The sequence below is a fragment of the Coptis chinensis genome, chromosome 4 (genome assembly GCF_015680905.1).
Source record: "Coptis chinensis isolate HL-2020 chromosome 4, ASM1568090v1, whole genome shotgun sequence".
In the NCBI taxonomy this organism is placed as follows: Eukaryota; Viridiplantae; Streptophyta; class Magnoliopsida; order Ranunculales; family Ranunculaceae; genus Coptis; species Coptis chinensis.
In genome coordinates this window covers 99,911,165-99,925,824 of record NC_141459.1, presented here as the reverse complement: position 1 = coordinate 99,925,824, position 14,660 = coordinate 99,911,165, and the positions used below count along the sequence as shown (strand labels likewise).

The 14,660-nt window shown below is 37.8% G+C and overlaps 1 pseudogene across 1 annotated transcript; it reads left to right on the top strand.

The window, feature by feature from the left end:
* Positions 1-8,626: 8,626 nt before the first annotated feature.
* On the top strand, positions 8,627-14,371 carry LOC147506202 (WAT1-related protein At5g07050-like; annotated as a pseudogene). The gene is made up of 10 exons (XR_015193615.1): positions 8,627-8,948; positions 9,280-9,463; positions 9,646-9,901; positions 10,018-10,118; positions 10,263-10,451; positions 11,494-11,549; positions 11,908-11,941; positions 12,500-12,675; positions 12,820-13,464; positions 14,162-14,371. The product of XR_015193615.1 is annotated as a WAT1-related protein At5g07050-like (transcript).
* The last annotated feature ends 289 nt before the right edge of the window (positions 14,372-14,660 follow it).

The window sequence follows — 14,660 nt, the reverse complement described above, 5'->3', positions numbered from 1 at the left end:
TTCCCACCTCAGTATCAGCAAGAAGTTCAGCAATAGGAGCAGTAGCAATGGGTACCATAGCAAGAGCGGCATTAGCATCTATGGTGAGAGAGACCTCCTTATCACCCGCAACCACGCGAGCATATTCCTCCTTGAGCTGTTCATGCTTTACCCCCAGCTGCTCATGTATCTCCTCCAGCTCCTCTAGTTCGGTGAACATATGATTGTACACCTCATTGGCCTCCACTGCCACCGTTTTACACTAATCAGCGAAGTCATTTCCTGTGGTCAACTTCCCTTCCAGCTCGATCGCTCGGTTCTCCACAATCGTTCTTTGCAAGGACACGTTAACGACTTGCCCCTTGAGGTCGTTCAACTCGTCTTGTTCAGCCTACTGCACCTCCCGAACACTAGCAAGCTCGTCCCTTAGCTTCTCCAACTCGCTTTTCTCTATTTCAGCAAACTGAACAGTAGTCTTCATCTTCTGGTACCCAGCTATAATCTGTAGCCAAGTAAACACGGTTAGAAGCACAAACAAAGCTCATTCAAACAAAGCTCCCTCTTCAGGTCGCGGTTTGGCACTTACCAAGCAGTGAGCCCTGTCCAACGCTTGCAGGTTCTCACCTAGATCCTTCGAATCCAGATCCTTCCGATCATCGTCCAGCGTAATCCCTTCCAGCAAGCACGACGCTACAGGTAAGGACTTATAACTACAGTCCGACCTCTTCACAGTCACCTCCCGGCCAGTGCGCTCATGTACATAAAAAAGGTTACACTCCAGGTCATCCCCACCAACATTAACATGAGCCTTACCAACCTTCGCACTAGGAGCTTTCCCCTTCACCCTCTCAGCAGCAGTACCAGCGTCCCCGAGACCTAGAACACTGAAGTCTACCGAGGGCCTAGATCGGGAAGATTGAGCTGTCTTCCTACCACTTCACTCCCCACTAGCAGCACCAGAGCTGCTACCAAGGACGCCATCAGCCCCTCTAGCAACCTTCGAAGCCCTAGAAACAGGCTCGTTAGCCTTCCTCTTTAGGGAACTCTTCCGCTCACGAGGAATGAAAGAGATGTCCTCCGCATCAACGGGGAAACTCTCATGTCCCTTCCCCCTTCCACCAGCAGCAAACCTATCCACGTCAGGTCGCTTACCACTACAACCGGCACCTCCACTAGGTCACACTGACCCACCGCCATTCTTCTTCCTCTGCTCCCTACTCACTATCCCACGCGCTATCCTCACGATTCATACTTTGATCACTGGAAAGTCTCATAACGTCTTCACCTCTTGACCTCTTCTTCTGTTCCCTCCTCTTCGCCCTGATGCCACGTCAGACAAGCAAACGACTCTATCATACTAAGTCCTTTCTTTCTGACAATAGCGACCTCAATAACATAAGAAAGTCAAAGGTCAAATCGTTATAGAACATACTCATCAACATACAAAACAGAGACATGGTTCAATCACACACCTAATACGTACTAGTAAAATTACAAACCCTAGTCTCCACACAAAACCTAGGGGTGCAATAATTCCCAACTATCAGAAACAACCTCTTTTCCCAGGGTTCGTTACTAACTCTATCCAAAATGCTAGACTTTCCAGTCAAAGTCTGTAAGCTAAAGTTGTTAGGGCTAGATCATTTCACAACACAGTGCTCAGCAATATCCACAACACCAATGTTGTATTCACCACTCTCATTCAAAAGATCGAATACCCTAAGCAAATGCCATGTGTTCCCAACGAACTGGCAGGGCGCTTTCTCATAAAAATTTAAAAATTCACAGGTCAACTGAGAAAAAGGTAACCTTAACCCCGCTCTCAGTTGCCCCTCGTAGATAACCACACCATAGTCACAAGGGACGAACGCGTTACTAAAAATGTCAGCGTCCTTACCCAGTTCGTGAATCTCCAGATCGCTACAATGAATATCATAAGCATGCCTCAAATCACCAAAACTTTTCAAAGCTAGCTTATCTACTACCCTAGGAGGCAACCCACTAGAGGATGATGCACCAGAACTGCTCGCCACCGCGACCACAGATTCAGAACCAACCTCCTCTATCTCCTCACTCAAGTCAACCTCCCTAACCTCCTCAGATCGGGTATCATTAGAATCAGACATTTTCTTCCACCCTTTAAACCCACAAAGCTAGCAGAAATGAAAGTACAAGAAAGAAAAATGGCGAAAACTAACCTTAGCTCTCATTCTTAAGGGAAGCAAATGAGGACTTTTCACATCTCTAGGCGTATATCACAAGGCAGCCACCGGTTCATATTTCAAAACAAACGCAATCATTTTATTTAACTCTAGCGTGCCACGTATTCCCATAAATCGAGGCATCTCACCTGCGATCTTTCAAATCACACATACCACGTGCCGCCCACGCGCAAACTTCAAACTCTTAGTAGATCGCTAACACGGACTTAACGGACCTATTGAGATAGGGCTATGTGAGGGAGTAATATTCCCATCCAATGAATATCAAATATGTGTCCAACACAAACATGAATACAGATCGACCCTCGATCCTCGTCCTCACAACTCGCTTCATAGTGACTCAACTATGGCAATTGATCTAACTAATCAGTAGTCATACCGACCTGAAGTCTTCGTCACACGAGCTTGCTTTATAGTGACTCACTACACACGATGGACCTCTCTCAAACAGCGACCTCCCAGATTCTCGCTCGCACCAATAGTCAATAACCTAAGTATTAACTACCATCATCAAAGTCGTGGCTTCAGGCATGCTTCACCATAAATGTCCTTAACTTGTCATCATGGCGCGCGAGTGACCTGAAGACCTGGATCTGAATGGATGCACGAGAGTCGGAGGCGCAAACCCCTTGCCTATATAAAGAGAATAAGGAACTACGTCTGACCTGATTCAAGTTTCACCCCAGATAGAGAACTTGGTATGTAGGCAGTTCGTCCATACGAACTCAGTCAAACCCAGTTAACCAATCTATCTCCCCCAAATTACACACTCTAGTAAGGTTAGATGAAATATTACCTTTACAATATATATGGTAAATGGTGGAATATGGACTTAAACTTGCACACATGTGATTGTGGTGAATGGCAACTCACTGGGATTCCTTGTCTTCATGTTATAGCAGCCATCAAGCCTAGAAGATATGAATGGCATGAGTAAGTTGTTGCAGTACATATTATCTTGTCCTCTGTTAATGATGATACATGTTAATAATCTATATATTGTTGCTATAGGTATTGTAGCCCTTACTTTACTGGAGCAGCTTATAAAATAACTTGTGGTGGTCACATCACACCTTATTTGCATGAAGATGAGTGGGCAACAGTGAGACACTTATCCCTAATTTGCAATATGTGAATCTTCAGACTTAGCCATAATATAATAATTTTTTTCGTAACAGCCAACTAAAGATGAGTTTATTTTTCCACCAATAAGAAAAAGGCAGCTTGGGAGGCCAAGAGTGAACAGAAGAAGAGGTGCAGATGAATCAAATACAATAAGATGTTCAAGGTGCCAAGCTTAAGACAATGCCAATGCAAAAGAAAATGCACAAGCTGCAACGCCCGTATTTAAAATACGTATTTATTTATTAATTAATTAATTAAATTATTTATTTAAAATTGGTTGGATTGGATTTGGGATATGTGGGACTGATTTCTGGGCCCGAGTCTGTATTGGGCTTAGGTTTCAAACCCAGATATATATTCATATTTTTCTAGAGAATAGTGTTTTGGAGATAATAAAATAAAATAAAAATGGAGGCAGAGATAGAAGCTGGATTGCTAGAGTGTTGGAGCGCGACAATTCAAACTATGATGAATTCGTCGAGCTATTAATTAAGGTGAGTAGATTAGTTTGCTAGTTTACGTCTAAATTTACTGTTAAGAGTTTCTTCTCATGTTTTTGGTTCATTATTCTGTTATTATTATTCGTCCTGTCGTTGTGAAAACTGGTTAAACTGTAGTTGATAAAACTTGTTAAATTGTCTGTTGAAACTCGGAAATCGACATGGAACTATCAAACCTTGTTTGGGCCCGTTAATGGCGGTGCAAGCCCAACAGCAAGAAATCGTCCCATATTTTGGTTTGAACTCTTTTGGGGTGGTTTTGAACCCGTACTGATGTGGTTAGGATTGAAGATGTTGGGTGGTGGTGGTGAAGTGTTGGGTATGTGGTATTGTTGTGGGTTTGAAGGATGTCGAAGCTTAAAGCTTTGACAAGCATTAATGGCGTCGCCAAACCGAAATAAAGAAAACGTCCTGATTGTTTGGTTGGAACTTTTTGTTATGATGGTTAGGATGTTGTTGCGTTGGGTTGGATTTATGTTTGGTGCTGTGGGGAGCTTTTGAAGGGTGTTAATGGTGTTGTCGAAGCTCCCAAATGGTTCGTTAATGGCGGCTCGACCAAACATCCTCCAGTAAAATAGTTTGAACTGTTTTTCGGTTGTTTGTGTTGGTGGATTGATGAGTGGTTGTAGTGGGGTAAGGTAGTGTGTGTGAGGGTTGTAAAAGAGGTAAGATTGAAGCTTGAAGAAGCTTTAATGGCGGCGAGAAATTTTAGATCTAGTTTGATGAAGAATCGGGATTGAATGATTTGGGGATTTTGTTTTTATTAAAGTTGTGGGGGTTTTTGTTGTGAGTAGTTTCGGTTGGTTGAAATGAGAGATGGTGGTGGCCGGCGTGAGCAGGTGCTGTGGTGGAGCTGCAGCTGAAGAAGATGACTTGATGGTTTCTCTTGGGCCTGGGGCTTGGGCCTTAGATGGTTGTTAGGCCGAAATCTAATTTTGGTTGTTGGGCCAGTTTCATTTCTATTTGTTTTGTTTTAGGCCCGATTTAGTTTAAGTTGTTTGGGCCAACAGTTCATTTGTTTTGGTTGGGCCAGTTTTGATATAAGTTTTTGGGCCTAAACACTAGTTAGTTGTCGGACCGGATTAATCTTTTGTTTAGGACCAGTTTAGTTTAAGTTGTGGACCAGTTTTAGTTTAAGTGTTGGGCCGATTTCAGTTTAATTCTCTGGGGCGAACCCATTTGTGTTTTGAGCCAATTTCTAATTTGGTTTTGGGCTGATCCATATAACTTAAAATAGATCTAATTGGGTCTTTAAATGTTTAGACTTTTAGGGCCGGGTTCTAAGGTTTGGGTTTGGGCTTGGCTAGTTGGGTCCGAACCATTGCCTTAGTCATGAGCCCATGAGCCATGCACCTTTGCCCTTAGCCATGAACCATGGCTATGACCCTAAACCTGTTGAATAGGGAAACGACAGTTTGACTTTGACTATGATGTGTTGACTTTGACTTTGACTTTGACCGTTGACCATTGACTGTGGAATGTTGACTTTTTCTAGATTGTCATATATTTAAGAATATGGACAAATGTAGTAATAAAATGTTGTCGAAATTATATGGACAAATCAAATGATAGAATGTTGTGGAAGCCTGTATAAACTTGGTTGTCATTATCTAAGACAGATGTGTCGTGGATAGTTTGTATTTTTGACCTGTGACAAGAGTGAAATTTTAGGAGATATAATATTCCTAAAATGATATAAAAATGTTATGCGGTATGTTTGGAGCTATTGTGACGTTAGGGGGTATGTTGAAATTGTTGTTCTGTTAAATGATATCATATGATAGGATATCGATTAAATGCAATATCTTTGAGAAATTTATATAAACGCTCCATTATTATATATGTGAGATACTACTATGAAGTAGTATAGTATTGGTGAATATTTTTCCATGGGATTGTGGCTTAGTGCAATAATATATTGTCACGTGAAAGAATGAAAGGTGTTATGAGATGTATTGAGATATTTCTAAATAGTGTGGCTTAGTACAATAATTAATTGGCATGCACGTGATATAGTGAAATGATTATGAGATATAAATGTATGACACTTGAATCAATTACGTAACGAAAATCCTAGAACCTAGCTACCACAACTCATGTGATTTGCCTTTGTGATGGGCGTATGTGATATGATTGGCCCTTCTGGCATTTCAGTGAATCTGAATGGCCCTTCTGGCGTAAGTAATGTGATTGGCCCCTTACGGCGTTTGGTGAATTTGAATGGCCCTTCTGGCGTAGCCGAATGGTGGCTTGATTATCCCGTTCGCAAAATTAGAACGAGACGCGCGATATTTTATGCCGAATAGTGGCAATACTTACATAATGGCTTTCGTGTGAGGGTTACCTGGTGTGCGGCATCCCGCTCAGGGTAATTACACACGGAGTGCTTCATTATGTAAAGGGAGGCATGTGGATGTACATGTTCGGCGTTGGGAAGCGATTGTGGTAGCCAAGAAAACTAGATAAGACATAGATACGACGTGATTTTAGGGACACGCAAAGAAAGTCTTAATTAATATAATTATAGTAATATGTTGGTTAATGATGTATCTTTAGATAGATGATTGTATATGGTTTGCAGAAGTGTGAGTCAAACTAATTACTTGTGCAGAGACGACCCACTCTGTAATTGAGCATGAAATGCGATAAGTATAGAATATGCTTGACTGGTTATTAGTTTAGTTAGAACTTAAGGCGCCTCATGGAGGAACTAAATGTCTTTTTATTATGCATATGGTTTGTTGTGTGGTTAGTGGGAAGTTAAGGCGCCTCAGTGGAGGAACTACCTGCCTTACTTATTGTAGTTAAGAATGTCGTATTAGTTGTTGGAAGTTAAGGTGCCTCGGTGGAGGAATTAACTGCCTTATGGATGGTGCATGTATATGTATAAGTATATGTTGTATTTTAGAGCTACTCACACCAGCATTGTTTATAATGCTGACCCGATTTGCATGTTTGCTTATCGGGTGTGTTCATTAAATGAACATAGTTGATAAGTCTTGACAGGTTTAGTGTTGAAGAAGTTTGGTTGCTGCTTGTGGTTTGCGTTAGCGTCGCAATTCAAGATAGGTTTTGTTTTCCCTTGAGGTGATATAGATTTTCAGTTGAGACAATGTTATTTGTATTTTCATTTGTAAATTTAAATAAAGAGTTATTGAAAAGAGATTTGTAACCTAATCTTATTTGTAAATTTTTGTAATGAAGAGGACTTTTGTTTAAGTTAAAATTTTTATTGGTTTTTAATTATCCGCATATTTACACTACACCAAAACATGAAATTAGTAACGTTCGTTTTTTTTCATTAGTAACAGTTTTTAAGCGTAAGAGAGTTCCTCTCACTTTAATACCGTTAGCAATTATGAGGAACTGTTACAATGATTTTCTATTAAAAAAATTAAATTAATTTCTAATGTTTTTTTGAAATTTTCTTACGAAACATATGCGTTTTCAAACCGTGAACACTAAAAAAAAAAAAAAAAAAAAATAGAAATTTGGGAATTAAGTATACTAAAAACTCGTGCTCTCTTGAAGTTTCACATATTCGCACTCTTTAACTATGAAAAAAATATATATCTTTAATCGATTCTCTCTCACAAATCTGTTTCGATCTCTCGCAACTAAATCTCTCAAATTTCTTTCAATCTCTCTCAAATCTATTTCATTTTTGAGCTGTTTGCTGCCGCTGCTTGTAAGTATGCCTTCCCCTTCCTCTTCCTTTCAATTACGTAGGGTTTGGTAATTCTTCAGTAGCACTAATTAACTTCTCTCTCTCTCTCTCTTGCTTTTTAATCCATTATGATCTAGGGATTTGCTCGGTTTGTTTCAGTCCAAGTTCGGTTTGAGTTGCTGCAAAAGGTACGATTTTTATTTTCATTTGTATGTGTTCTTCGAGCGAAACTACTATCTTGTAGTATGATTGTTCTTGTCTGCAAAGGGGATGATTTTAGGGCTTATGATTTTTTCTTTTGCATAAGAATCAGGCATCAAAAATAATTGTTTTTGGGTGTTGTTAGTTTTCTGTTTCTGTTTCAGTTTGTTGGTTTATTTTTTTTCTTCAGCTACAACTACTAGTACTAGTATTGAGTGTAAATTTCAGTTTGTTGGTTTATTTTTACTCTTCTGCTACTACTACTAGTATTGAGTGTAAATTTAATGTGCTTGTGTCAAATACGAGTGAAACTCATACATTTGATGGTGGGTTGTAGAGCCACGTACATTCCATATATATTAGTAATAAGCTCTTGATTGGACGCAATTTTAGCTTTGAATTGCGATAAGTTTAAAATTTTCATGTTTACTGGTGCTTAGTTTTGCATTTTATTTGGTGTATCCAGTATTAAATCTAATAATGTAAGTCTCAAGTAATTATTGTTTTCTGAATTTTTAATCTAGTTATAATGTAGGTCTTATTTTATGCTTTTCTCGCATCTGAATGTATGTTGTATGCATCAAAAAGAGTCTTGGGCCAATGAAAGAAGAATAGTTCCTTTAGTGATCTCATTAGTACTGCTGTGAGTTCATCGTGAATCAAGTTCCATGTTAGAGACAGTTTGATGGTATATGTATAATTTAATGGCTAGTGCTCAAATAATGTGCAGTGGATCATACCTATTTATCCATAAGGAACGAATATTCCAATAGTCTTTAGTTTGAACAATTTTCCCACTGCTTCCGCCAAGAAAAAACTGGTAATCATCATATCCATTTACTGTGCAAAATCCGTATAAAAAGAAAGAGGCCCAGCTTCGCTGCTGTATTGCTTCACTGATTCTGAATCCACTCAATGACTATGGTTAAGGAGTCAAGCACACAACATAAGCACAAGTGGAGTACGCAGTGTGCAAGGGTGTTCAATTCAATCACCATATATATATATATATAGAAAGGTGTCTAGCTTATTACATACACAGTATTCGTCTTTGTCCTTGCATGATTAAGAGATGGTAACTACTAGGACTTGTGCTTCGTATGTGGCCATGGTCGTGGTACAGCTATCTTATGGCGGTTCCAGTATTCTGGCTAAGATATCTCTAGAGAAGGGAATGAATCAACAAGTTTTTATAGTTTATCGGCACCTAATTGCTATGCTTGTATTAGGCCCTTTGGCCTATGCATTTGAGAGGTAAGTACTTTTGCTTTCCACTCAAAGTGCTTTATAATCTACCTTGCTTAGGGACTCAATGTTCAAATACCCTGAAAATCCAAAGCTGCAAATTCTTCAATAAATTTTGAAATAGTACCTTGAAATTAAGAATAGATCGATCAGCTAACTAACATCAGCAGCAGCAGCTATACAACACAAACACTTTTCAAATGGTTAAGAACACTACAGAAATGATTCCATAACTTCTTCAGAGCTCGAGGAGTGTTGTGCTAATGGTTTTAAACTTTTAATTGACATCAAGGATCGCATGTTCTTTTGCATTTTCTTATAAAATGATAATGCACTGCAGGAAAACACGCCCTCCACTTCCATTTGCAACTATAATGAAGATCTTTGTTCTTGCATCACTCGGTAGCGCGCACTCTCAATCTGAATCTTTACTATGCTGGACTAAAGTACACTTCTCCAACTGTTGCAACTGCCTTGACTAATGTAACTCCTAGTCTCACATTCTTAATCGCGGTTTCACTCGGGTAATAGTCCATCATTATCATTTTACTTCTTTAATAGCTTATCGTGCCGGTGGTAGTCGATACATACAAAAACATAAAACATAAGTAGTACTTCCAGTCTTCCACCTTTCCCCAGAAATCCACGATACCTGTACCTACCACAAAATGCTGACGGATATGTTTTTTTCTTTCCTCTCATTCAGGATGGAGAAAGTTATGCTTCATAGTATTAAAGGTCAAGCAAAGATTATAGGTGCTCTTGTTTGTGTTGGAGGAGCACTAATATTTACATTTTGGAAAGGAGATTACCTACTCAGAGACTTTAACCAGAGGTCGTTGATCAACATCCACAATACAAAAGGTTCACTCGGGTCAAGGCACCATGAAAATGATTGGATCAAGGGGTCAGCTCTTGTTTTGGCTAGCAATGCTGCGTGGAGTGCATGGTTTATTCTTCAGGTCTGATCTGGATGATCCCTATTGAAGTACATCAGTTTTAATTTACATTCATCAGAATTGTTGTTTGATTGATAAATACTTCTTTTATTCTTTCTTTTGTTCACGCGCATCCACAGGCACTGATCTGCAAGGATTATCCAGCCAATCTGTCACTGAACACTTTGATTTGTTTCTTTGCATCATTGCAATCTACCGTTCTTGGATTTATACTTGACAGGCAAGCAACTATTTGGTTGATACTCATTAATGACCAATTCTCGTGCTTCTTCCTATTTAACCTTACTTAATGCGATAACACAACATAAGCTTCTCTTCTATTTTAAATTTCACAACATTCTATCTTGTTATGTTGTATGTTTAGGCACAACAAGACAGAAGCGGTTATGTGATACTCAGAGCCGAAGATGAGAACCTAAAAAATGAGGGTTTCAAGCTACAAGCCGCGTTGAGGAGCATATCCTGTCCTAACTGTGGAGGTCTGGCAATTCTAGGAGAAATGTCATTCGATGAACAACATCTTCGGATTGAAAATGTCAGACTCAAAGAAGAGGTATTATTTATTCCTTTGCTCAATATTTCTGCTGATATATATATTGCTAGCTAGCTGATATATATATTGCTAGCTAGGCGATTCAAGTGACAATGAATGGTAAGTGCATTTTAGTCTTATACATTATAACTTCTCGTGAGTTGCACATATGGCTAATTATGTAGCAGATTAAGTTGTGTAGTTGCAAAATCATAATGCTCTTGCTGCACTTATCTTGTTTGAAGTAATCCAAGCATGGCAAAGATTTGTCCATGAAGAGATAAACCTTTATCATGTATTATGCTATTGGCAATACCCAATGCAAGTATGCAATTGCAAGAGGCAACTTTGGTTTTGTTCTTTTAAACCTTTGTTAGTTCTTATATTGCACCATATATACTTTGGCTTTGTTATTGGCTCAAACTGTAAATTACAGAAAGAATTTGGAAGGTGAAATGCTTTAGTACGGAAAGGTTTAGTTTCAGTCCTTAAGATATGTCAAACCAAAAAGATAACATTACACCAAAAAGGTGATTTAGTAACGCACTCCTTTTTCACTTAGTAACATTTTTTCACCGTGACGCACTTATTAACGTTTAGAAAGCGTAACTATGTAAAATTTTCCATTACTTAATTTCGAATAATTATCGAAATTAATTTGTCATGGTGAGCTAACACATTGATACCGTTAGAAAAAACCTAGGTTACATGGACACGCCATATTTTGAAAAAATATGTGTCGGATACATATCCACGTGTCCGTGTCCGTATCCGTATCCGTGTCGGACACACACGGACACATATTGTATTTAATTTACCTCGAATTTCTGATTTACCATCTAATTTAATAAATTTATAACTATTAAAAAATTAATTAATTATTCCTATCCATGTCCCCGTGTCGATCTTCAACTGCTCGCCGTATCAGACACCCCGTATCCGTGTCGGACACCGACACGCGTGCCCGTGTCAATGTAACCTAGGAAAAAACAAATTAGAAAAATAAAAGATAGTCCAAAACCAAAGGATGTCGTACTCATCTCTCTCACTTTCTCACTTTCAGAGGGCCGAGATGTGGATACCTCAAACCTAGACTACCTGATCTAAAAAGAATTGAAGGTAAGTTTTTTGTCTTCTTCTCCTTCTCTTTTTAGGGTTTGGAAATTTTAGATTTTTTATTTTTGCTTCTTCCTCTTTGGTTTTTTAGTTATTAGTAAAGATATTTCAATTCTTTTCTTTACTTGTTGTCATTATTGGTGTTGGGTTTAATTGGATTTCAAATTTTTGTTTTAGAGCGAGGTAGGGTTTTGTCAATGGTATTCAACATTTCGATTGGGTCAATTAATTTTGCTAACGGGTATTTGAACACAAGTGTGTTGGTTATCTCTTAATATTCGCTGAATATTTTAAATTGTTTCATAAAAATTATGTCGTTGTTCAAAAGTTTTAATTTTTACTATTTTTTCACCCTTCGCAGATCTTGTTTCAATCTCTTGGTTTGAGGGAAAAAGGTATGAAAACGGTGGATTTAGAATTTTGATGTTAGTTTTAGTGTGTATTCCTAATAGATTTTTCTTGTTGATCTTTGATTAACATGGTTGCAAACTTGACGCGGAAACAGTGATAAAATGATTCTACCTCCTGAAATAGGCAGCAAACATTATCTACCTTACCTTTAGATATGGGCATAGAGTCGTAGACACATAGTTATGTAATCTACTATGGCTTATTAGCCACCATTGCTTGATGCTATAACCGTAGTGTGAACTACATAATTATGAGGCATTACTTGGAGTCACTCTGTTCAGATTTGTGGTCTCATACAATTATTAGTGTACTAACAATGGCAATGTTAGATCAATGATGTGTACTCTTGTTAGTGTTAAAGATCTCACACCATTGATCGACCCTTGATACAACTGAGCAGTAATTTAAACACTAGTCCAAGACTCCAAGTTTGTGTTTCTTTTCAATTAATATCTCTTTTGTGTGAATTGAATTCTATTTACTTATTTGAAATAGGGTTATAAAATATACGATGTTTGTCCTGAATGGACTCTATTTTATAGGTAATGTGATAATTTCTCACGACCTCATTATAGTAGCTATGGGCTCTGAGCCTCTGACCACTCTTAGGCTATGGGCAAGAGATAAAAAATGTATGGTCTGATGAAAAGCTTTAGAGGAAGCTTCCTGTGAGGAGAAGCAATGTAAGCTGTCTTGCAATAACTTTCTTTCAGCAGAGGTGAATACATACATCCATTTCTAATCAAGTTTATAGTTTACATCCATTTTTGTTATTTTTCCTACCTTCTAGACTTTTTAGAAGCTTGTGTAGCATTTGACTAGTAGCATAATAACCTTAATGTGGGGTGCTTGTAACATGCAGGTCACAGCTTGTAGTCAATTGGCTTCTTTGGCGGCACTTTCAGATAAAGGTAAATATTATTCTTATTGCTTTTACATGGTTGTTCAAGCTCATCCATATCATTTGGTTGGCTTATCTTTATTTGGTGGTGCTTAACAAGATTGGATGGGCTGTGGTGGTAGATTTAATGAGTTATCTTCTTCTTCTCAACAACTATAACAATATATAGAAATGTTTCAGTTCCAGCAGAGACATAATCAGTTTTTAGGACAAGTAGGTTGTTGATCCTACAAATAGTGATAGTTACAGATATAGTGATGTTCCTTCAATGGGGTTTTCTCAATCTTTATTAGCAAATTAGCATTGTGTTTTTGAGTTTTGTACTTGAATTTTCTTAACCTAGCTGTTGAAATATCTGTTAGGGATAAATTCTGGCAAGCCTTTAGCCCCTTGTGCGAAATTTCTTTTCATTTTTGAATACAGAAGGCTTGTATCTAGTAATATTATACAATGTTTGTTTTTGTATCTTTTTCTTTTATTCACTTTGGTCCAAGAATAGACCTATTCAAGGGTCTCATTGTATATTTGAAGGGATACATCTCTGTTTGGTGATGTATTAGAACGTAGATGGAGAGCATCAACAGGAGACCTAGCAGTTAATGAAAGGTAAGGTCCTCATGTGGTTTTCTTTCGTTTCATATGTCACAAGTGTATGCAGATGCTGGAATATTCATGAGTTTTGTTTTGGAAGATGAGTCCTTACATATGAGTAGTGTGAATGTATGGTGTATATATATTCTAAGTGTGGTATCTATGGTTGGAACTAATAGAGGTGTATAACACTGATATAAGTGGAAGTGATGTATATGTTGTTTTCATTTTAATTTTGGTATATAATTTATAGTGTCTTTTTATTCGAGGATTGGCTATTTGAATTAACTGGTATTGGTCGAGATGGTTAAGTAGCTGGTTCTACGAATCAATATATATTTGAGTAGTTTGGTTTACAACCGAGGTCTGAGGTTTTAATATATGTTATGAAAGTATATTATTTGATTGTCAGGTTATGATAGAATTTATGTCTATGAAATGTTGAATATACAGAGGAGATTTTGCCGAATTTTTTATGTCTTTCGTCAAGGTGTCTGACAAGGTTATAGGGTTTTGGGACGGTACATAAACTTTCGTGTCTATACTATGTTTCTATGCTACTAGTCTGCTACCATACTATTTTTTTTTAATTATGTAGTTTGAGTATAAGGAGCTACTACTTAAGAATAAGATATAAGTATATATCTATACATATTTGTTTTCTACTGCCTAACTCTCTTTTATTTATTTCTATTATTGTATACGATGAAAGGGACTTTTCTGATGATACCATCCCAAAGTCATCCCCTGATGCTTGCAACTATTGAAGGTGGGAGTTCTGTACAAATGAAGTGAGAGCTTGAGTTTAAGGACAAGTCCCATTGATTTGGAAAACAATGTGTATTTAATTCGTGGCAAGTCCTATTTATGAAAAGACGTTTTGGTAATGTTTTTTTAATAAAAGATTATGTGATTGGATGTATTTTCTTGTTTATGTTATGGACGATTGTAGAATACCTAATAAGTAGGGGCATCTTTATGCAGGTTTGGTAGTCTCCCAAAAATGGTGGTTTTACCTTTTTTTGGGGAAAATTATTTTTTTTATATATGAAATAGTTTTGTAACGGTGGAAAACCGTAACTAAGCTTTGTAATAAGTAACACTTACGAAGCAACAAAACCGTTACCAAAACGTTACAAATTCTATAAATCAGTAACACAAAAAAGCGTTACTAATTCTATAAAACAGTTACTGTTGTTAGAAAAGAGTAA